The sequence below is a fragment of the Gopherus flavomarginatus genome, chromosome 21, assembly GCF_025201925.1.
Source record: "Gopherus flavomarginatus isolate rGopFla2 chromosome 21, rGopFla2.mat.asm, whole genome shotgun sequence".
Lineage (NCBI taxonomy): Eukaryota > Metazoa > Chordata > Testudines > Testudinidae > Gopherus > Gopherus flavomarginatus.
The window spans coordinates 18,713,127-18,736,855 of record NC_066637.1 but is presented as its reverse complement, the minus strand read 5'-3'; the positions used below and the strand labels follow the sequence as shown (position 1 = coordinate 18,736,855).

Here is a 23,729-nt window from a genome sequence, read left to right as displayed (position 1 = left end):
AGCCAGGGGGCTGGAGACGACGTGGGGAACTTGTCCCCTCCCGGCACAGTTCAGTGGGCAAACCCAGGGCACATCGGTTCTGATAGACGCTGAGACGTCTCACCAGCCACTGAGGCTGATTTTTGCTTGTTACATTAATTATGCAACTTGCTAATCAGAATGGGACGTAATGCTGCCTTTTCCAGGCCGAGGGAGCTGAGCACCCAGTGGCAGTGAGGCAAAGCCAAGGACTCCCCAGTTTGTCCTTCCTCTTTGTTTTAGCAGCAGAGATTCTGTGCAGAGCCCGGTTTCCCTCACCAGGGGTTTGCGTTCCCCACCGCTCCCTTCCGACGCGAGTAGGGAGCCATGGTACCTCTTTCCCTCAGTCTTTGGATTCTGCTCCCCAGACGCTGCTCATGTTCTCCCGAGCCAGCCACAGCATTTCCTAAATCACTAGCGCTCATGCCTCTGTCTCTGGGGAGCCAGGCAGCATCCAGGGGCTGGTGTGTGCAGGTGTCAGACTGAAGAGTTGTAATAGTCCCTCCTGGCCTTTTAAAGCGATGAATGAATCTATCTCCCATCTTCTCTCCCTGCAGAGACAGAAGATTCATAGACTTATAGAGTCCAAAGCCAACAGGGGCCATTAGATCCTCTAATCTGACCTCCTGTATTTCACAGGCCAGAGAATTTCACCGAGTTACCCCTGTGCTGAGGCCAGTAACTAGAGTCTGTTACCGCCCAGAAAGGCGAAGACGCCGAGAGATGGAAAATCCGTCACTCCCCTAGACAATTTGTTCCTTGATTAATCACCATCGCTGCTGAAAATTCATGGATTTGTTTGGCTTCAGTTTTCAGTCCCTAGTTCTTGTTCTGCCTCTCACCGGCCAGGCCATCACTACAGCTCCTCTTCTCTCAAAACCATCTATCTCCCTCCTCCTCCTCCGGGCTCCTCCGTCGGTAACTCGGCTTTCTCCTCCAGATCCGACTGTTCATTTCTGCTCTCTCTTGAGATCATGCAGCCATTGCCTCTCAAAACTAGTTTGCTTTACATTTGTTGCCTAATGATCCTCTGGCCCCGCTTCTTTCTCTTGCCAAGCTGCCCCGTCTGATTATCTGGCTGAGGGCTGGGTGCTGCGGACTGCAGTGAACCCCCTTGGCTGGGACTTCACGCACTGAGGTTTTGTTCTTCGAGGAGAGGGGGATGCAAGACGTCTGAGTGGGCCACACACGTGCTTCCTCTTTTACCCACTGGAGACTGCCCCGAGCCAGGACTCCCATATGGCAAGAGCTTTGTCAGCTGCTCGCTCCTCAGGACTCCTCTTTCTGTTGCTGTAGCTGGCAGTTGGAGGAAGTTGGCAAACTAGGGCATGAGATACACTGCTAGAGCTTTCCTGGCAAATTCTGTAACCCTCCTGTCACCAGCTCTGTGGGGTCCCCCCGCCTCCTGATTCCTGAGCTTCCCCATTCCATAAATGACTCCAGGAGTTTAAGGTTTCCGACACTGGCCTGGGGCTTGAGAAACCTGTTCCCAAGCGTCTGCAGAAAACAAAAACCTGTCCCTGACAGAGAAGGGTGGATGTCTCCCGTGCTTGCTGAGTGCAGCTCCCCCTCCCAGAGATGGGCTTGTCCCCGCTGTGTGTGTGCATGAGACAGACGGAGTGACTGAGGCGCTAGCCCTTGGCTAATGTGTGTGTAAGATGTGGCTAATCCATACTGCTGCACTTGGCAAACAGTCTGCATGCAAATTGCCTTGCTCCTATGTCAGGCCCTGGGCGTAGCACCTTGGCTCGGGGGATGTAAGAGGTCCCATAGTGTGTGGTGTGCTGGGAGCATGCCTGCCTGCCACGGGGGGTAAGGAGCATAGCCCTGCCCAGCTCCGGCCTCGCTGCCACAGCTCTGTCTGTCACTGGGAAAACCGCTTTCCATACACTGACAATGGTCTGGGGCTGACACAGAGCGGCAGACGGCACTAGCCTCGCTTTGCGGCTTGGCAGGGCCTGTCCCTCTCCTCATCCCCACGAGGGAGCAGTGGCACTGTTCTGCCTGCAGAGCCTGTCGCCATGGCCCACACAGCAACCCTGGCTCCAGCACACCAGGAGCCTGCCATTTTGGAGGCCATCCTGAGAGCCTCAAGTCTCAGGCCACAATAGGGTGACCAGACATCCCGATTTGATCGGGACTGTCACAAGGTTTTCTTGTTTGTCCCAGGAATTGTCCTGATATTTTGCCTTTCGGCGCACAGGCGGAGGGAGCTCGTGCCCCTCCACCCCGGTCCCGCCCCAACTCCGCCCCTCCCTCCCCCATTGGATCCCTCCCCAAATCCCAGCCCTGGCCCCACCTCTTCCCCAAGCACGCCGCATTCATCCTCCTCACCCCTCCCTTGCAGGCTTGCGCGAATCAGCTGTATGACGGCGCAAGCACTGGAGGGAAGGGGGAGAAGCAGGATGCAGCAGCCCACTCAGGGGAGGCGGAGGCAGAGCAACGGTGAGCTGGTGCAGGGGGATGGGGCGTGGAGCTGCTGGTGGATGCTCAGCCCCCACCAATTTTTCCTAGACTCCGGTGGCTCTTGGTTGTTTTTTTTTTTTTTGCTCTGCCGGCCCCCCTCCCCCTCCCCATGTCCCAATATTTCACATCTCTCATTTGGTCACCCTAGGCCACAAGTCAGAGGTCTGGCACGGCTGAGAAGGGGCTGTCTGGGGGTCAATGACCCAGTAATGGCCAATTCTTCACCTCTAAAAAAATCCACAAGGAATTTATAAATGAAGGGCCTCCATCTCCCCTCCATTGCCCCACTGTTGGTGGGAATGGCAGAAACATCTCTCAGCTTCATACAGTGGCTACTGGTGTTGGGGAAACTAGTTACAAAGGCCCCTTGTCCAATGTGTCAGAGCTACACAGGCCCAGTGTCTGACTCTCGGCCCTTGAATTTGGAAGCTAGCCCCTTCTTCCTCCACAAAATGGCTCTGGGAAGTGCCTCTGGATGGTCCCTACATGAGCCAACAACATCTCCCACCCACGTTCCTGGCATGGTAGGGCAGCGTGGTGCTCTGGGCTGCCTGGCTCCTCTCAAAGCTGCAGGCCATATGCAGTTCTGCCATGACCTAGGGTGATGTGCTAAGCTCTGCCAACCCACACAGGTCAGGGAAGGAGCTGGATGCGGGACAAAGGAAACTCAAGGATTGGAGGAGGAATCAGGAGCCGTTTGTGAAGCTGTTGCAAAGTGGGGTGAACGTAGGGAGCATCTCCTGTAGCCTTCTCTGGGAAGAAACATGGCAGGAGTGAACTGCCTCTGGGCCTACCCCTGCGAGTGCATCCCCTGTGGCTAGGGCCAGTTAAGCCATAGGTGAGGTTCTCCCCAGACATGATGGCAGCTCCAGAAACAGAGGGAGCTCTCCATGGGGCACATGTGGCTAGGTCAAAGTGGCCCAAAACAAATGCAAAATCCACAGACCTTCCTTCCGTGCTGGAGAAGGAGTCGGAATGGTTTGTCCAAGGCCCTGCACTAACAGCAGGACTCGCTTTGCTCCAGCCACATGGCACTGGAGCAGGGCGCATCCAGGTTCGGGTTGTGGGGGAGGAGCAATGCCAAACCTACCCCAGGATAGTTCATTGACAAGCACACTGCGCTGTCCATCCTGCATCTCTGCCTGGTGCCACCAGCAGAATCCCCCCAGCTCCATTGGCAGGCAGCGGCGAGGTTTGTAAACTCAGTTAAACAAAGAGACAAGAGACAGCCAAAAGCTTCCATCTGCCTGAGCCAAATTACTGGCCTTGCTGCATTAGGAGCTGCTTTAAAGCTGTAATCCAACCCCAGTGGAGCTTTCGTTCATTCAAGCGGAGCCGGGGCCAGAGCCAGGGCCCAGCTTTGGACTCAGCTGCTGTGGGTTTTTTTAAGCTCGTCCAGCATTTGCAGTTGCAAATGCAAGAGGCCAGAGAGCTGGGCCTGCTGGGAAATTTTCCAGACGCTCTGTGCACACAAACAATGCGAGTGTGAGCTGGAGGGGGTTACCTTGCCAGCCACAAGCCGGCAGCCTGTGAAATGGAATCCAGCAAGCTGTAAAATGCCAATCCTTTATGGCTGCAGACAGTGAATTCCCTGGTCCGAGGCTGCACTGCATTACAGGAAAGAGTCACTTGTTAAACTAACCTCAGTGCCATCAGTTCTGCACCTTTTCATTGCTTCCTCCACTTCCACTTGGAGGCAATTGATTTCCAAAGCATGTGCCCCCGGCTTTGACATCATGGGGGTGTCACGGAGGGTGGGGAAGTCCGGTCCTGCACCCCTCTTCCTGGGACTCACAGTGACTCTCAGCCAGCCAGTAAAACAGAAGGTTTATTGGACAACAGGAATGCAGGTTACAGCAGAGCTTGTAGGCACAACCAGGACCCCTCAATCAAGTCCTTCTGGGGGTTCAGGGTGTTTGGATCCCAGCTTAGGATTCCCTGAATTCCCCCCACCCAGCCCAAAACCGAAACTGAAACTAACCCCCCTCCAGCCAGCCCGTTCCTTTGTCCCTCCTTTGTCTGGCTTCCCAGGCAAAAGGTGCTGACACCCTCCCCTCCTACCTGGCTCAGGTTACAGGCCTAGGTCCTGTCCCTCACCTAAAGTCCTCCTCGGCTCTCCCATCCCTCACACAGACAGTCCCTACTCCATCACATCTCTCCCCCCTTTGAGACTGAACTGAGCGGGGTCACTCTGCCCAGTGACCTGGGGAAGTTCAGGGCCCCCTCTCCAGGACAATGCGTCCGCTATCAGGTTGGCACTTCCCTTCACATGGACCATGTCCATGTCATAGTCCTGCAGGATCAGGCTCCACCTCAGGAGCTTGGCGTTGGTTTCTTTCATCTGGTGCAGCCAGGTCAGGGGAGAGTGGTCGGTGTACACAGTGAAGCGTCGCCCAAACAGATATGGCTCCAGTTTCTTAAGGGCCCACACCATGGCCAGGCATTCCTTCTCGATGGCCGTGTAGTTCTGCTCCAAGAGTAGCAACTTCTTGCTCAGGTACACGATGGGGTGTCTCTCCCCCTTTTCATCTTCCTGCATTAACACCGCCCCCAGTCCCGTGTCTGAGGCGTCGGTGAACACCATAAAGGGCTTGTCAAAGTCTGGGTTTGCCAGAACTGGGCCACTAACCAGAGCCTCCTTCAGCACCCAGAGAGCCTGCTGGCACTGCTCGGTCCAGGCCACTTTATCTGGCTTCCTTTTCTTGCACAGCTCAGTGATGGGGGCGGCTATGGCGTTAAAATGGGGCATGAACCTTCGATAGTACCCCGCCATCCCAATAAAGGCTTGGACCTGCTTTTTGGTTTGGGGAGCAGGCCAGTCTCTGATCACCTCCACCTTGGCTGGTTCCGGCTTTAGGCGATGGCCCAGGTGAGATACTTCAGCCATCCCCACCTTGCACTTCTCAGCCTTTACAGTTAACCCAGCCCCTCGGAGTCGATCCAGCACTTGCTTAACCTAGAACATGTGGTCCTCCCAGGTCCGGCTAAAGACGCAGATGTCGTCAATATACACAACGGCAAAACTCTCCATCCCCCTCAGTAGCTGATCCACCAGGTGCTGGAAGGTGGCCGGCGCTCCCTTGAGGCCGAAGGGCAGGGTCAGAAACTCGTAGAGCCCCAGAGGGGTGATAAAGGCCGATTTCAGCCTGGCATCTGCGTCCAGCGGCACTTGCCAGTAGCCCTTTGTAAGATCCATGGTGGTGAGGTACCGAGCACCTCCCAGCTTGTCTAGGAGCTCGTCAGGCGTGGCCATGGGGTAGGCATCAGATACGGTGATGGCATTGAGCTTTCGATAGTCCACACAGAACCGGATTGACTCATCCTTCTTGGGGACCAGCACCACTGGCGAGGCCCAAGGGCTGGAAGACGACTGGATCACCCCCAAAGCCAGCATGTCCCTGACCTCTCTTTCTAGGTCCTGGGCAGTTTTCCCAGTAACCCGAAAAGAGGAGCATCTTATAGGGGGATGTGACCTGGTCTCCACCCGGTGGACAGTCAAATTAGTGCGTCCAGGCTGGTTGGAAAACAGCTGTCGGTATAGATGCAGCACCCCTCTGATCTCAGTGTCCTGGGCCAGGGTCAGCTGATCAGAGAGGGGAATTGCTTCCAGGGGGGAACCAGCTTTTGTCCCAGGGAATAGATCCACTAAAGGGTCACCTCCCTTCTCCTCCCAATGTCCACACACGGCCAACACCACATTCCCCCTGTCATAGTATGGCTTCATCATATTCACATGGTACACCTGGCGGTGATGAGCCCGATTTGACAGCTCCACCACATAGTTTACCTCATTTAGTTGCTTGATAACCTTGAAGGGCCCTTCCCAGGCAGCCTGGAGTTTGCTTTTCCCCACGGGGATGAGAACCATCACCTGATTCCCGGTGGCGAAGATGCGGGCCCGTGCCGTGCGGTCATACCAGACCTTCTGCCTCCTCTGGGCTCGGGCCAGATTCTCCCTAGCCAGGCCCATGAGCTCGGCAAGTCTTTTCCGGAAGGTCAGGACATACTCCACCACCGACTCTCCCTTGGGAGTGGCCTTCCCCTCCCATTCGTCCCTCATCAGGTCTAGGGGCCCCCTTACCCGCCTTCCATACAACAGTTCGAAAGGCGAAAACCCAGTAGATTCCTGGGGTACCTCCCTGTATGCGAACAGCAGGTGAGGTAAGTACTTGTCCCAGTCTTGCGAATGCTGGTTCATAAATGTTTTTAGCATCATCTTTAGAGTCCCGTTGAACCTTTCCACCAGCCCATTGGACTGGGGGTGATACGCTGAGGCCCAATTGTGCCGGACCCCACATTTCTTCCACAAGGACCGGAGCAGGGCCGACATGAAGTTGGACCCCTGATCCGTTAAGTGGACTTTCTTGGGGAACCCCACCTGGCTGAAAATGGTCAGCAGCGCATCTGCTACGGTGTCCGCTTCGATAGAGGACAAGGCCACCGCCTTGGGGTAGCGAGGGGTGAAATCTACCACCACCAGAATGTATTTTTTCCCCGACCGAGTCGTCTTGCTGAGAGGTCCCACTATGTCTATGGCCACCTTCTGGAAAGGTTCTTCTATGATGGGTAAAGGCCTCAAAGCCGCTTTCCCCTTGTCCCGGGCCTTTCCCACCCTCTGGCAGGGGTCACAGGATTGGCAGTACTGTCGGACATGTGTAAAGATCCCAGGCCAGTAAAAGTTCTGTAGCAGCCTCTGCCTGGTGCGCCGGATTCCCTGGTGCCCTGCGAGAGGGATGTCATGGGCCAGGTACAGTAGCTTATGGCGAAACTTTTGGGGAACCACCAGCTGCCTTCTGATCCCCCATGCCTCTACTTCCCCTGGGGGAGCCCATTCTCAGTACAGGAACCTCTTCTCCTGCAGGAACCTCTCCTTGCAACCTCTCCTCATGGTCTGTACCACACTGAGGTTAGCCCGGTCCCTGGGCTTCTGCAAGGAGGGATCTTTCTGCAACTCGGTCTGGAACTCAGCAGCTGGGACAGGGAAGGGGACCTGCTCTCTCTCGCTGGCTGGGTCTGAGGCTGCAGCCTCTCTGAGCCGTGTCCCTGGGCATTCCCTCCCCACCAGGTTAGAGTCCAGCAACTCGGATAGAGTACCCTCCCCGTTGTCAGGGCGCAGTGCCCCTCGGTGACTCTGACTACGAGTCACGACCAGGGCACCCCGAGTGTTACTTGGCCAGTCCTCGAGGTCCCCTCCCATTAACACCTCGGTGGGCAAATGTGGGTGTTCCCCCACGTCCTTGGGGCCCTCCTTGGCCCCCCACTTCAGGTGTATCCTCGCCACGGGCACCTTGAATGGGGTCCCGCCCACGCCCATCAGGGTCAGGTAGGTGTCGGGCACCATCCGATCTGAGGCCACCACCTCGGGCCGGGCCAGCGTCACCTCTGCGCCCGTGTCCCAGTAGCCAGTGACCTTCCTCCCATCTACCTCCAGGGAAACAAGGCACTCTCTCCGGAGAGGCAGCCCTGCGCCCACCCTGTAAACCAAAAACCCAGAGCCTGGAGCATCCAGCCCCCCAGAGGAGCTGACCTGGGGCCCTCCTCCCTCCTTCACAGGTGGTACGCTGCCAGCCCCTCTTTCCTCTGAATATTGCCCCTCATCCGAGTGGGTCTTTACCCAGTCAACCCTCTGCGGGTTGGGTCTGCTCGGTCTGTCCCTGAGCTTGGGGCACTGGCCCCGTATGTGGCCTCGTTGGCCACAGTGATAGCAGCCCATGTCTCGTGGGTCCCCTCGAGTGGGTCGGATGGACCTGACACTGGATGTTCCCCTTTGGTGGGGGTTCTCCATAGGCCCTCTTTGGGAGGTCCCATGGTGACTCTCCCTTTGCGTTGAGGCAGGCCTGCTCCTTCGAGACTCCTCCCTGTTATCCCCTGCCCAACTGTCCACAAATTGGTCGGCCAGCTGACCTGCGTGCTGCGGGTTCTCCGGCTTCTGGTCCATCAACCATCGCCTCAGATCGGACGGGCATTGCTCGTACAGGTGCTCCAGTATGAATAGGTCAAGCAGATCCTCTTTAGTTTGGGCACCAGCTGTCCACTTGCGGGCATACCCCTGCGCCTGGTTGGCCAGTTGTAGGTATGTGACCTCACGGGTTTTACGCTGACTCCGGAACCTTTTCCGGTACATCTCAGGAGTCAGCCCAAACTCGCGGAGCAGGGCCTGTTTGAACAGTTCGTAGTCCCCTGCCTCCACCCCTTTCATTCTGCTGTACACCTCCACAGCTGTGGAGTCCAGTAAGGGGGTGAGAAATAGGATCCTGTCTGCAGGGTCAACCCTGTGCAGCTCGCAGGCATTCTCAAAGGCCGTCAGGAAGGTATCTATGTCCTCCCCCTCCTTACGTCGGGCCGGGAAGTGCTTATCAAAGCTCTTTGTAGGCTTGGGTCCCCGCTCACTCACCGCAGCCGGGGCCCCACTGCTCATCAGCCGGGCCAGCTCCAGCTCATGCTTACGCTGGTCCTCCTTCTCCTCCAGCTCACGCTGGCGCTGGTTCTCCTCATGTTTACGCTTGTTCTCCTGCTCCTTCAATTCTTGCCTCCTTAACTCGAGCTCTTCCCGTCTCAGCTCCCTGTCATATTCCATCCTCATCCGTTCCAGGGACGGGGAGCTCTGCCGGGACGATCCGCTGCTGGCCGCCGGGGTCAGGGTGCCCTCGGTATTCACTGGGCTTCCCCCAACCCCTCCCCTAGGTATAGGTGGGCAGGGTCTTGGGGTGTCTTCGGCAGCAGTCTGGCTCCTCCTAGCCATGTCAGGCCCCAGGGCCCATGCTGCGTTCGCTGGGCGGCTTCCCTCAGGGACCGAGCTTGGTTCACCCAAGCGATCCTTCTCCTCCAGCTGGGCAATTAGCTGTTCTTTGGTGGACCTCCCAATGCGCAGCCCCCTCTGCTTGCACAGCTCCACCAGGTCTTTCTTAAGGTGCTTAGCATACATCTTCCTGCTGGCCACTCCACGTCCTGTGCTCTCCGCTTCTCACCGGTTCCAGGGAGACCCCTCGAGCACCAGCCCTTTTTTCAGGTCACCTCCTCTCTGCCAGGGTCGAGCTGCACACTCCTCCGCCCCTGGGACTGCTCCTGCAATCCCCCCAGGGGACCCTGTTACTGCAAAGTCCTTTGTTCTGGTCACACACTCCCAGGGGTTAATCGCCTCCTGAAACCATTGCTCTCTGTCTCTTCAGCCCACCTGGTCCCCGTCAATCCCCCTTCGTTTTACTGCTTCCCAGTCACTTACTGCGGGAAGCGCCGTCCACAGGGTGTGGTAGATCCCACCGCTAACACCAGTTGTCACGGAGGGTGGGGGAGTCCGGCCCTGCACCCCTCTTCCTGGGACTCACAGTGACTCTCAGCCAGCCAGTAAAACAGAAGGTTTATTGGACAACAGGAATGCAGGTTACAGCAGAGCTTGTAGGCACAGTCAGGACCCCTTAATCGAGTCCTTCTGGGGGTTCAGGGTGTTTGGATCCCAGCGTAGGATTCCCTGAATTCCAACAACCCAGCCCAAAACCGAAACTAAGACTAACCCCCCTCCAGCCGTCCCCTTCCTTTGTCTGGCTTCCCGGCCAAAAGGTGCTGACACCCTCCTCCCCTACCTTGCTCAGGTTACAGGCCTTGGTCCTGTCCCTCACCTAAAGTCCTCCCCGGCTCTCCCATCCCCCACCCAGACAGTCCCTACTCCATCACAGGGGGGAGGGGACAGTGGCACTGAACTGGCCAGGAAGTTAAGCACTGCCCAGTGTTCGGTGGGTACTGGCCCTGTGGCTAAATGCTCAGGCCGCCTTCTGGAGAGTCCCAGAATGGGGACTGGGGTGCAAGCTCCCTCCACGGGTCACCAAGGGAAGCTATAAAGGCCACACGTGACACCCAGACCTCACCACATGCACCGGGCAGGGGGGGTTAAATATTTCACAAGGGGAAGGCCCGGCCCTGCCCTGCCCTGCCCTGACTCTGCTTCCCCCTTTAGATCTGTAGGGCCATGGCCCTCACCTTGTTTCCGCTTGCAGCCTCCAGCAGAGCTTGGCCACTCTGCACCAGCTGCATGGTCTCTGCTGGCACATGGTCAGAGCGCAGTGCCCTCCGTGTGGGATTCCACCATCAACCTATCGGCTCCAGCTGCACAGCCCTGGGAGACCCGGTGTCACACACAGGCTGCTTCAGAGCAGAGAGGAGACAAGGCCGCACCAAAAGGGAGAAAAGCAGCAGATGCCACTGAGGATTATCCCAGGCGAATGACACAGGCAGTGTTAGCTTGAGGAGCATTGTCCATGCCCCAGCTCTGGGGCTGTGACCTGCTGCCGAATGGTGGCGTGTACGCCAATGTTAGTGACACTCAAGGTGCTGACAGTTAGAGGGGAGAGGAGCAAAGGGCGATCCCGGGGTCCGGGAGGCATCCTGCTCCCTGTGGGCAGTGGAGGGGTGGCAGGGGGCAAGCAGTGGAGGACGTTTGCCAATAACAGCCAATTGTTTTGGCTACAGAATCCCAGGAGGACCGTGGGAAGTTGGCTGTGGCTTTGAGCCCAGTGGGGGCAGTGAGCATGAGGCAGGGGGCTGAGGGGAGTCGACTTGAAGGCAGACCTAGAGACAAACATAACCCGCCATCCCTGTCCAGCAGTGCAGCCCAGCCCAGTCCTTGTGGCTGCATCGGGAAGGGCCCTGGTAGGCTGTCAGGAAGGAAGCTACAGGGCTTGGGGCGAGGAATTCAGAATGATGGGTGGTGACGATGAATGGTCCCTGCTCTGCAGCCAGTCTTGTCTCCTAAGGAAAGGGGGATGCTCCATCCATTTCAAGGGGAGCTAGTTGTGAACAAATCGAGGCAGCCCAGCCCTGCTGTGAGCCTAGCAGAAGGTGGATGCCCAGGATGTCAGAAAGACAGAGAACATGGCTGGCGTTTGTCAGACCTCATGCTCCAGGCGTGGGCTAGTTGCCAATAGGAGTCAGACAGGACCATAGGCGCTGACTTACTCAGATCCCGGGGGGCACTCAGCTGCTGCTCCACCCCTGGCCCTGCCCCCACTTCACCCTTTCCTCCAAGCCCCCACCCCTGCCTCACCTCTTCCCACCCCTCCTTCCACCTCTTCCTGCCCCTGTTCTTCCCCCCAGCGCCTCCCGCACGCTGCTGAACAGCTGATCGTGGCGGGCGAGAGGCACTGGGAAGGGAGGGATGAGGAGCTGATCCATGGGGCTGCTGGTGGGTGCTGAGCACCCACTTTTTTTTTTCATGGGTGCTCCAGCCCCAGAGCACCCATGGAGTCAGCACCTATGGACAGGACTATTCCACCCATGGGCAGCCTTGCATGCTTGGACAGGTGCATTATGAGGCTCTTTCCTCCAAAGCATTGGGTGTTGGGCACTGCGAGAGTCTGAATTCCAGCCTTGATGGCACCAGCTTTTTTGAGCCCATGGGCTGGGAAGCCCCCAGCTGCTGTGTGGTGAACCTAGGTGCCTTCCTCTTTGCTACAGAATGGTGAGGCTCAGTTTCTGATTGTCCCAGACAGTTAGAAAAAAGGGATCCTCTGGTCATCCAGGGTTTGAATCCCAAAATGACCATGTAGGAGCTTCCCAGGAGCTCTGTCCTTTTAAGGGTTAGCTGCTTCGATGCAAATTGTGATTTTGTTACTCATGTAAATAGTTCCTTCCACTTCACTGGGGCTACTTGAGTGAGTAGAGGAGTCACAGTTTTGCCCTTTGTGAGCTACAGTGAGAGCAGGCAGGGGGGCGCAGTGCATGTTGAACAGACTGGCTGCAGTCTCCAGTCCCCAGAGGTGAGTTGTCAGTTCCTACCCTGGCAGTTCAGATCCCCTGGCAGAGCTGGCAGGGAGAAGTGGCCACTTTTGGCTGCTATCCCACTGCATTCTTCACCGTGCCTGCCCACCACCACCTTATCCCTTGGCCTCCGGACCAGCCAGTGCCTGCATCTCCCTGGTATGTTCTTCCCTTTGTCTCCAGCCCGAGGTTGTGCCATTAATCCTGACCCCAAGAGCACAGCCGTCTCTGCATGCTGGTAATTGAAAATGTCAGAATTCCCTGCTGACCAGCTCATAATAAAAGAGATTCCCAGTCTGGTAAGCTGACACTCCAGGGACTGCGATCTGTCAGAGGGGCTGGAAAGCGCCCAGCTGTTTACCCCTTCATTTCCATGGTTAATTTCAAAGAGCTCTGCAGGAGAGGACGAGGCCTGGCTTTGCTCTTTCGGTCATGACCATTTTCCAGAGCAAATGTTGCCTCTGTCTGACAGGACATGAGTTGCTGGGATTAAAGTGATCAGAGATGGGGGTTAAGCTGCCTGTAACATGACCTTCCCAGCTAAGCCAGAAAGGGGAAGGAGTGCCTTTGATACGGGGCCTAGATGCAGCCAACCTACTGACAAGCAAGGAGTGAAAGGTTCACCCTGCAGTCGTGGCAGCTGGGGGAGGTGGAGAACCAGTGGCAACATGGATGGATTGGAACTGGCTTGGTTGCCAATGGAGATACAGCTCATGAAAGAGAAATCAGAGGAGGACTGTGGTTTCCTCCGTCGCTGGCATGTGGGCCGAAGTCTAAGGCAATGGGTAAAGTCAATGAGCCGCCATGCAGCAGCCAGGAGACAATGAAGAGGACTCCCAGGCTTGGGTGTCTCAGGCTCTGGTTAGTTCTGTGCTGCACCCCAGAATCTACAGTGCTACCCTCATATCTCTTCCCCGGGCTGTTTCCTTGTTCTCCCTGGACCCACAAAGGTAATTGTGGATCTTTGCATCTTCCCCTAAGTGCCATGTCTATGGAGGCTCTGAATGGCCAGGGAGATTATCTAGCATGTTCCTGCAGCTGGGACGCCTACAGGCCAGAGCCCAGCCAGCCCCAGCCCTCTGGGAGTCTGACTTAGTCCTGACAAAGCAAGGCAGGTCCCTGACAGAGGGGATGGTACTGGAGACAAGCAGCTCTCTGTTACTGAAGTGTATTGGGGCCAAGGCAGTGTGAAGCCAGTGGAGAATGGGTCACGTCACAGGGTGACAGGCTCTGTATTCATCTGTCCGGGGGTGGGAGCACAAATACGTAGTCACAGACATGATATCAAGCAGTCTCATTCTCCACTGTCAAGTGGATGGTAATGTGTCTGCTCACCTTTGTCCGGCTCTGTGCAAAAAGCCCTTAGCACTAACACAGACCACCAGTGGGGGAGCATGTTTCCCTGCAGGCAGGTGGCCTCTGGGTCTGTTTTTGGGGGGCTAAGTAGGTAGCAGTCCCCAAGTGGAGAGACAGCTCCCACGGGAATTCCTGCTCTCTACGTGATTAGAGGCAGGTGGCAGGGCACTCACCCGCACTTAGCTCAAGGACTCTGGCCTGCTGCTGCTGGAAAAATCCTGTCCTGCTGCCGGTAGAGTCAGGGGACAGGTTGGGGTGGGGATCACCTGTGGACAGTGCAGCCACAGATAACCTCCCTTCTGTCCCAGCCAGGCAAAGACTCTGCATATCCTGCTATTTTATGAGAGGCCCAGAGCCTGCCAGTGGGCCTCTTTTGTCTGCTTTGCCTGATGCAATTCTTCTTAGTCTGATGATTCCCTGCTGATTTTTGTCAGTTTTATCATAATGAATTGCCTTAAGCATCACACAGCAGCTTCCCCAATTACCCTCATTTCCAGTACAGCCGAAATCTCTTGGCCCCAGATCACATCACAGTGTGGTGCATCTGGTGGATGTTGCAGAACTTCAGGGAGGCGGCTGAGGCTGGGGCCAGGAGGAGTTGGGTTTGGTCCTAGAGAAGCGGACGATGGGAATCTGACAGAAAGCAGGTGGAGGGGAGGCAGGGACCGTCTTTGTATTCGGAGTTTGCACAGGGTTCTGGTCAATGACTAGGGCTCCGAGGTGCTACAGTAACACCAATTAATCAAGCGCAGTTCTCTTCCAAGTGGAGACTAAAAATGGCTCTGGGGGGCTCTTCGTTTATAGGCGCTTAATAATTTCCAGATTAAATGGGCTCAGTTTACAAGTCAAAAGATGCTTTTCCAGACTCAGCCAGGGGTCTGTGGGCCAAGCTCATGCATCATCACTAGTGAGAAAGACCATGCAGAACAAACTGTGCTTTCCCCGACATCTGCAGCTTTGTAGTGGGTTCACACAATTTGAACATGCGGCCCCAGAGCGATAGTGTTCCTAAAAGGCTGATCCTTGGATAAACAAGCCAGGGGAATCTGAAGTAGAAGGGAGGCGGTGTTACCTCTGTTGACAGCACTGCAGAGACCATTTCTGGCTGCTGTGTCCCGTCCTGGTGCCCACACATTAAATCAAAAGCTGAATCGTTGGAAAGGGCTCAGAAAAGAGCTATGGGAATGATTCAAGTTCTGGAAATCTGCCTTATAGTGGGAGACTCATGGAGCTCAATCTAGTTAGCTAACTGGAGAACAGGTGAAGGGACAGTTTAATCTGCGGGAAAGATTGCTGAGTCTGGACTCCTCTCTCTCACCTAGAAGACAAAAACAGAATGAGATCCAGTGGCTGGAAGCTGAAGTCAGTACAGTCAACACTAGAAATAATAGGCACACATTTTAACAGGGAAGATAATACTTAACCACTGGAATAACTTCCCAAGGAGCGAGTGGATTCTCCCTCACTGGGAGGCTTTAAATCAAGACCAAGTGTGTTTCTAAAAGATACGCACTAGCTCAGCCACAAGTGTTTGGGTGAGATGCAGGAGTCACTGACCTGTGTTGTTCAGGAGGTCAGACTACAGGGTTATAATGGTTCTTTCTGGCCTTCCTATGAAACCTAAGTACTCTCTCTTTCCCCTCTGTACCGGGACTCGGTGTTTCCTTTAGGATGTTGTTGCATTTTGCATTGACCTGCCTCATTTAAAAGGCATGACACACTTTCTCCTGTTTTTGAGCTTAATTTTTTTTTATCATCTTCAACAGGCAAACTGAAAATATGCAACAATATACTGGACAATTAGGGAGGGAAGCCAAAAACATGCTATAGCCAGCGTGGCTACATCATAACAATACTGCTTTGCACAAGGCTCCATTAAGCCAAATATTCGATTATAGGAACGAAAACCTCTGGAAGGACAAAGGAGGGAACGTTTGGTTGCCTGCTGTGTATGTTTCATCTGATAGAACTTCTTAGCATATGCGCAACGTGCCTTAGGGGGCACCTGACCAGGATACAAGTGCTGGATAGTGCCTGTAATTGGTCTGCCAAGAATCACATGCCTTTTCTAGTGGACCAGAGTCAGTTCAGAGTGTGTATATTGATGCTATGAAAAAATGGCTCCTTCTTACGCCACAGATTTTCTGCCTGCTTCTCTGTTCAGAGTCAGAGCTGTCTGGTGCTGCAGAGTTGATACAGGGACAGGAGAGGGGATGGAAAGGGCAACGAAAATGATTAGGGGGCTGGAGCACATGACTTCTGAGGAGAGGCTGAGAGAACTGGGATTATTTAGTCTGCAGAAGAGAAGACTAAGGGGGGATTTGATAGCTGCTTTCAACTACGTGAAAGAGGGTTCCAAAGAGGATGGATCTAGACTGTTCTCAGTGGTAGCAGATGACAGACCAAGGAGTAATGGTCTCAAGTTGCAGTGTGGGAGGTTTAGGTTGGATATTAGGAAAAACTTTTTCACTAGGAGGGTGGTGAAGCCCTGAAATGGGTTACTAGGCAGGTGGTGGAATCTCCTTCCTTAGAGGCTTTTAAGGTCAGGCTTGACAAAGCCCTGGCTGGGATGATTTAGCTGGGAATTGGTCCTGCTTTGAGCAGGGGGTTGGACTAGATACCTCCTGAGGTCCCTTCCAACCCTGATATTCTATGATTCTGTTCTAGCTTTGTCATCAGCAGAACCATTCATTCAGTTCCAGCTTCTGGGCCAAATCCTGCCCTCTGTTATACCTGTTCCGCCCCCAAAGCTGTAACTGGGGGCAGCATGTGAAGGCAGTGGGGCTTCCGAGATGTAACTGAGGGTAGACTTTGCCCTACGGGATCAGCATTACTGGTCATGAAGCAAAAAGCAGAAGGGACCCAGTTTTTCCAAGGTGACAAGGAAGATTTCCCTCCCACTGTGGAAAGAAGGTTGTGTGTGTTTCTGTAATCCCTGCTGCCCAACATCCCTAGGGTCACCAGGGGGATCAGTTTGTCTCTCCCTGTATGTTCAGATGGGCTGAGAGACCCACCGAAAGTTACAACAGTTGTTGGGGCTGGGATGTCCCAGTTGTGCCCCATCCATTGACTCTGCCCTGCACAGAACTGTCAGGAGACACTGTCCCCTTTCTCAGATTCCACAGCCTCGTGCTGAATAATTGCATCAAACACACATAATGAACAAGGAGCAGCCAAGCAAACCATGCATTAAGGAAATAAAGAAGGAATATTTTGCTCTGGAGCAGAGTGTGCACCCTGGAAAGAATAATTATGGTGCTGTTTATTTTGTCATAGGGGAAAAAGTGTCATTTTCCCTGCAGCAAAATGGCACATCCCACAGGGCCACATTCCGTTTTACAAACATATCTGAACAGCCGGCATCAGCTGGACAATGCTTTGGAAGGTGGCAGAAATATCTCAGTGCAGAGCAGAATGAAAGAACAAAGAACGTCCGCTCACTTTTTAGTTTGTTGGAGTTTTACTCTGAAACATTCCAAGCAAGACCCAAGGGAGAGAACCTGTGTAAAATGTGTTCACAAGTAACGAACTTCAGTAAATTCAACTTAAATATTTGGGACCTTCTACTACCGGAAACTTTTTCTCTGCTGAGTTCATTGTGTAAATCCTCTGATTCTCTGCACCTGTGTTTGTCACTCAGCAGTACCTACCCTAGCCAGTGTGGACTAACGCACAAAACCCATTACCTACTGTATCCCCCAGAGCCAGAAGATGTTCAGGACTAGCCTTCCCAGACCGAGTGAGGATGCTCTCTGCATTCTTGCAACTGAACTCAGGTTTTAGAATCAAAGACGTCTAGGACTGGAAGGGACCTCGAGAGGTCATCTAGTCCAGTCTCCTGCACTCAATCCCTAACAAGTATCTGTCCAACCTGGTCTTAAAAATCTCCAATGACAGAGATTCCACAATTTTCCTAGACAATTTATTCCAATGTTTAACTACCCTGACAATTAGGAAGCGTTTTCCTAACGTATAAACCTAAACGGCCCTTGCTGCAATTTAAGCCCATTGCTTCTTGCGGTAGCCTCAGAGGTTAAAGAGAACAATTTTTCTCCCTCTTTGTAACACCTTTTATGTACATGAAAACTGTTCTCATGTCCCCTCTCAGTCTTCTCTTCTCCGGATTAAACAAACCCAATTTTTACAATCTTCCCTCATAGTTCGTTTTTCTAGACCTTTAATCATTTTTTTTGTTGTTCTCTGGACTTTCTCCAATTTGTCCACATCTTTCCTGAAATGTGGGACCCAGAATTGGACACAATACTCCAGCTGAGGCCTAATCTGCATGGAGTGGAGCAGAAGAATCACTTCTCATGTCTAGCTTACAACACTCCTGCTAATACATCCCAGAATGATGTTTTCTTTTCTTGCCCCAGTGTTACACTTGTCATGCACTTTGACCCTCAGATCCCTTTCCGCAGTTCTCCTTCGTTGGCATTTCCCATTGTGTATGTATGCAAAGATTGTTCCTTCCTGAGCGGAGTACTTTGCATTTGTCCTTATTGAATTTCATCCTATTCATTTCAGACCATTTTTCCAGTTTGTCCAGATCATTTTGAATTTTAATCCTATCCTCCAAAGCCCTTGCAACTCCTCCGAGCTTGGTATCATCCACAGACTTTACAAGTATACTCTCTGTGCCATTAGCTAAATCACTGATGAAGATATTGAACAGAACCAGACCCAGAACTGACCTCTGCAAGATCCCACTCATTATGCCCTTCCAGCTTAACTGTAAACCACTGATAACTGCTCTCAGGGAATGGTTTTCCACCGTATAGTAGCTCCATCTTGGTTGTATTTCCCCAGTTTGTTTATGAGAGGCTTATGCGAGACAGTATCAGTATTTTATCTTGCTGTGTCTTATTTTCATTGCAGGAATGGCAAGGAGGCCCTGCCTAGGCTGGGGCCCATTGTGCTAAGCTTGGGCACTGTACCCAGAAGCAACAATCTGTGTCCCAGGGAGCTTCCCATCTAACTTGCCAATAGAGAGATGGAGACGGGAAGGGATATTGTCTCCATTTTGCAGATGGGAAATTGAGGTCCAGAGTGATTATCTGTGACTTGCCCATGGTCATGTGGGAAATCTGTGGCAGAGCTGAGAGCTGACATCAGATCAGGAGCTGAGGGATTCTCTGGACCCCCAGTGTAAGAGGCTCTGAAGGGTTAAAAACTCACATGGCTTCGCTGTACATTGCAGCTAGCTGATACAATTACCATCTTGCTTCGTGGAGTCACACAGCATCTGTGCACAAGATGCCCTGGTGTTTTGTAGAATTCTGTGGTTAGAAGCTTTTCCTGTGGCTAGACTCTGAAAAGCCATTCAGCTGAATGGCAGAGATGTGGCTAGGATCCTCTAAGCTGCTTTGGAAATCAGAACCCCACCTTCTAGCAGCAAGATGTGAACTCCTGATTCCCAGGTGATGGCGGTCATGCCTGGGAACAGAGACGGAGGCCACATCAGTCCATGTGCTGCTGCCTCATCAGTGGGTGTTTGTGTGGAGACAAATCTTTGCTCCGTTAGGCCCATTAGCAGATGTAAATGCTCTCGTTGCTTTTCTAGCTGCATTTATTCTGGGCCAAACTCTCCCCGTCACCGCTTCCTCTTCAGAGCAGCTTGCATGAAAATCAAGCATTCTCCACATCTCGGGGTGAGGGAGGCTTCGAGATGACACTCACGGGGCATGTTTCTTTTACAGTCCCCTGGATTATTGCACGTGATGCAGAACACACCACCAGCAGCCATACTTTCATAAAGCAGAGACTGGCATGTGCCAGAGATATTGTACAAGGTGTTCCTTCACTTACTGATCTGCAAGATTCAATCATTGATGAGAGCTTAGTTTGCAAAGGTCCTGAACACATAAGAGGCAGCATGCATTGGTGGTTCAGGGCCCGGCATGGGAACAAAGTCTTCTCTGTCTGCCTTGCTCTCCTAGGTATGGACACAAGGAAGAAAGGAGAGTAGCAGAATACGGACCCCGGACTTCAGAAAAGCAGACTTTGACTCCCTCAGGGAACTGATGGGCAGGATCCCCTGGGAAAATAACATGAGGGGAAAAGGAGTCCAGGAGAGCTGGCTGTATTTTAAAGAATCCTTATTGAGGTTGCAGGAAAAAACCATCCTGATGTGTAGGAAGAACAGTAAATATGGCAGGCGACCAGCTTGGCTTAACAGTGAAATCCTTGCTGATCTTAAATGCAAAAAAGAAGCTTACAAGAAGTGGAAGATTGGACAAATGACCAGGGAGGATATAAAACTATTGCTCAAGCATGCAGGAGTGAAATCAGGAAGGCCAAATCACACTTGGAGTTGCAGCTAGCAAGAGATGTTAAGAGGAACAAGAAGAGTTTCTTCAGGTACGTTAGCAAAAAGAAGAAAGTCAAGGAAAGTGTGGGTCCCTTACTGAATGAAGGAAGCAACCTAGTGACAGAGGACGTAGAAAAAGCTAATGTACTCAATGATTTTTTTGCCTTTCTTCACAAACAAGGTCAGCTCCCAGACTGCTGCACTGGGCAGCACAGTATGGGGAGGAGGTGACCAGCCCTCTGTGGAGAAAGAAGTGGATAGTGAAGCACTGGAATGGGTTACCTAGGGAGGTGGTGGAATCTCCTTCCTTAGAGGTTTTCAAGGTCAGGCTTGACAAAGCCCTGGCTGAGATGATTTAGTTGGGAATTGGTCCTGCTTTGAGCAGGGGGTTGGACTAGATACCTCCTGAGGTCCCTTCCAACCCTGAGATTCTATGATTCTGTGGTCCCCTCTGTGAGGTCTCTCAGGCGGGTGTGCAGAGACAACTCTTCTTGGGAAAGGATTCATCCACTTCTGCCCACCAAGAAGGAAGCACAACCAAGAGATTGTTCTTTTTTTCTGGGTGGGGGGCTTGTGCCCATTCTTCTAAGCTCCCATCTGCTCCCACTGCTCTCAGCCTGAGAGAGCCCTGGCACAGACCAGCTGGCTCCAGCACATGCCCCATCCTCTTCCCTTGGCCCTGCCTCAGCGATCCATGGCTTGGGCACACCCACATCTCTCTGGCCTTTTTCTGCAGCAAGGGAAACCCAATGTGAATCTCACACTTGTCACTGAGATTGTTGGTTTTCCTAAAATACATGACGGTGGTGAAAATAATCAGCCGTCGTAACAATGGAGTAACAGCCAAGGTTAGAAATATCATCCCTTCATTCAAATGAAATCACGTCTCTAGCCTGCACTTTGCAATGGTTGGCCCTAGTCCTGCAAGAGGATTGCAGTCAGTGGGACTTTGTGTGGGGCACGGGCCCCGCAGGATTGGGACTGACAGAGTGGGAGACTGCACCACGTGGATGGGACAGCAATGAGTGATGGTACGAAACCTAGAGGGGAGTAAGGGAGCCGTGAGGAGAATGAACTGGGAGGAGTGCAGAGAACCAGGCACATGACCTGAAATAATAAGGATGAGGTGCTCTGGTTTGCCGTGACAAGAGACAGGAATCCAATGAAGGGTGCCAGGGTTGGAGCAAAGGGAGAGAAGGTGACTTTAGCAGCTGTAAGTTGGCTAGTGGATGAGAACTTGCTATCCCATCGGCAGTCTCCATTCCCTACCCTCATCGTGTTTCTGAGGGAGCACTGGCTGGCAGTGACACCAGCAGAGGGAGATCTCTGAGACCACCATAGATCTCAGAGTGCTTTGCCAATGCCGGCCTGTGTCATTATCCCTGTTTCACAGATGGGGAAACTGAGGCACAGGGCAGGGATGTGACACAGCAACTTACTGGTCTCCTGTCTCCCATGCCTGGCCCCTAAGCACCAGTGTGTGCTGGAGACTAACCCATCATGAATGTTGCAAAATAGTAAATGAAGAAAATCAACTGAAAAATCAGGATAATGCATCATGAAAGTGTACTTTGTTCATTTATTTTTACAACTAGAGCTTCAATTTAATTATTTATGATTCTACTTTGTTATGTTCTGTAGCCAAGCTGGTCAAAGTAACAAAGTCTTAGAAACAGCCTGTTACTGGAGACCTGGGGGCAGCAGTCTGTCGTGAAGTCTTTGTGGAGGTGCGGTGAGAGCCCTGGGAATTTTGCACAGGGGACGAGTGAGGTGCTCTGCGCTTCGTGTGTTGGGGCACACCTTGCTGCTCTCTAATGCCCTTTCTCAGGATTGTTTAGTGAGTTGCTTTTACATCACAATATATTTAAAAGACTGGGCCAAGTAAAAGCCCCTTTGAATGTGAGTCTGTGAGAGATAGCGATGGGGGTGTGATGGGATCTCCGGGGTACAACCTGGAACTGGGGTACTGCTGTGCCCCCTTAGCTTTCCAGCCTGGGCTGTCTCTCACAATGTTTTGCTAGTGACAATCAACAAACCTCTCCAAGCACTGTTACCACTCAGCACAACAGCATGTGGAGCCCCACACCCAGCTGGATTGCATGAACGCTCCCTGAGCCACTCACAAATCACACAGGGAAAGGCACCAGCCAGTTTCCCCAGCTCCACAGGCTTGCACCCCAGACCAGTGTAGGTTTATTACCCAGTCCGCCCCTCCCTCAGTGTGGAGAGGACACGCACCAGCCTTTGTAACTGAGCTGAGATTTCCCAAGCACTTCAACCAAAACACACTGTTTTGGGTAAAATAGAAAACAGGTTTAGCAACTACAGAAAGATGGATTTGAGTGAGTGTAAGTGGGAGGCTTAAAAGGTCAGAGCTAGTTACCAAAGAAAATAAAAGGTAAGCGCACAGTCCAAGTCTTAAACCTTGTTACACTGGACAGTATTTAGATCAAGCAGTTTGCTCACCTGGATGTTACAGTTCTTAATACACTGGCTTCTCCCTTGAGCCTGGCCCAGTCTCCTCGGTCAAAGTCTTTTGTCTTTTCAGCATTCTTATTGCTTCCAGCATAGATGGGGAGGAGAAAGATAAAAGCATGATGCCCTTGTCCTCTATTTTGTAATCTTAGTCCATGTTCCTAGAAGACACTTACCCAGACATGCCCTGGTGGCTTTGTTGAGTCACAGCGTTGAGCAGTTCCCCGGTGTGGTCTCGTGCAGCTGAGTCATAGAAGTGAGAAGTCCCCATTGTGTGGTGCTTGTGCAAATGTCATTGAGTTGTAAACCCCTTGATTACACCTCCCCTGCTGATTAATGGTGGATTAACGTCCCCCTGGGAGAATGTCAAATGTACAGCGTATGTCAGTAACAACCACACAGCAAAGTCTCATAACCGGGTACACACTGATGCTATATGGGTGTCACCTTTCATGTGATATCTTACCTGGCCTGCTTTGTATGAAATATCACAACCATCTAGGAATGATGAATATGGGGTCTACAGGGTGCTAATTTGAGGTACAGTGTGTCACAGAGGGTGTTACCTCATTACCTTTTCTGAGGATTCAAAGCCTGGTGCTGCAGATGTGAGGAGCTCATTCCCTTGGCCATTCTCACTGGGTCTCTCTCTCCCTGACCCTGACGTAGCACGGGGATTATGCTTAATTTACATCAGTGTGAGAGCAGAATCCAGCCTCGTGTCCATGGTGCCTGTTGGGAGGGGTAGCAGCACCGGGCTGTGAGTGAAGAGGAATGCATTAGTCTGCCTCTGCTTTACTTGGGAGCGCAGCCCCGGGTGCCAGAGAATCTCACATGACTGTGGAAATGGGGTAAAAATCTGTAGCTGCATCATTCTAGCAGGCTACACGTCGAGCCGTGTTGGCAATCAAGGGCAATCTCACTGTGACCAGCTGGTGGGCCAGTCTGAACCATCGCTGGAGGGAACCATCGGGTGCAGGAGAACTAGTGGCGTCTGCATGTGTGTCATTTCCAGGAGGATTGTGATGAGGCGCAAGAGTCACTGTTATACATGTGTCCGGTCAGTTTGCACTTTATGCTCAGGCTGATGGAGAACCTCTCGCACTCGCAGCTGCTGCCTGCAGACCCAGCGCACTGAGAGCAGAGGGGAGATTTGCACTTCCAGTGTGTCCCTGGGCCCCAGGCATGACGATTATTGGGGCTGGAAAACGGATTTTTGCATGTTCTTGATTCAATGGCTTCTTTGCTGGGAGACACGGCAGGTTTTGCTCAAACAAGAGTTCATTTTGCCTGAGAATTAGGGCCTGTTTCACTTGAAAATAATCCAGGTCCCCACCTGAAATATTGTGCTGAA

At 52.8% G+C, this 23,729-nt stretch overlaps 1 protein-coding gene across 4 annotated transcripts in view; it reads left to right on the top strand.

Annotated features, from left to right (window-relative positions):
• The window catches only part of EPHB2 (EPH receptor B2), a 268,411-nt gene that overhangs the window by 200,963 nt on the left and 43,719 nt on the right, over nucleotides 1-23,729 (top strand). The window lies entirely within an intron of this gene.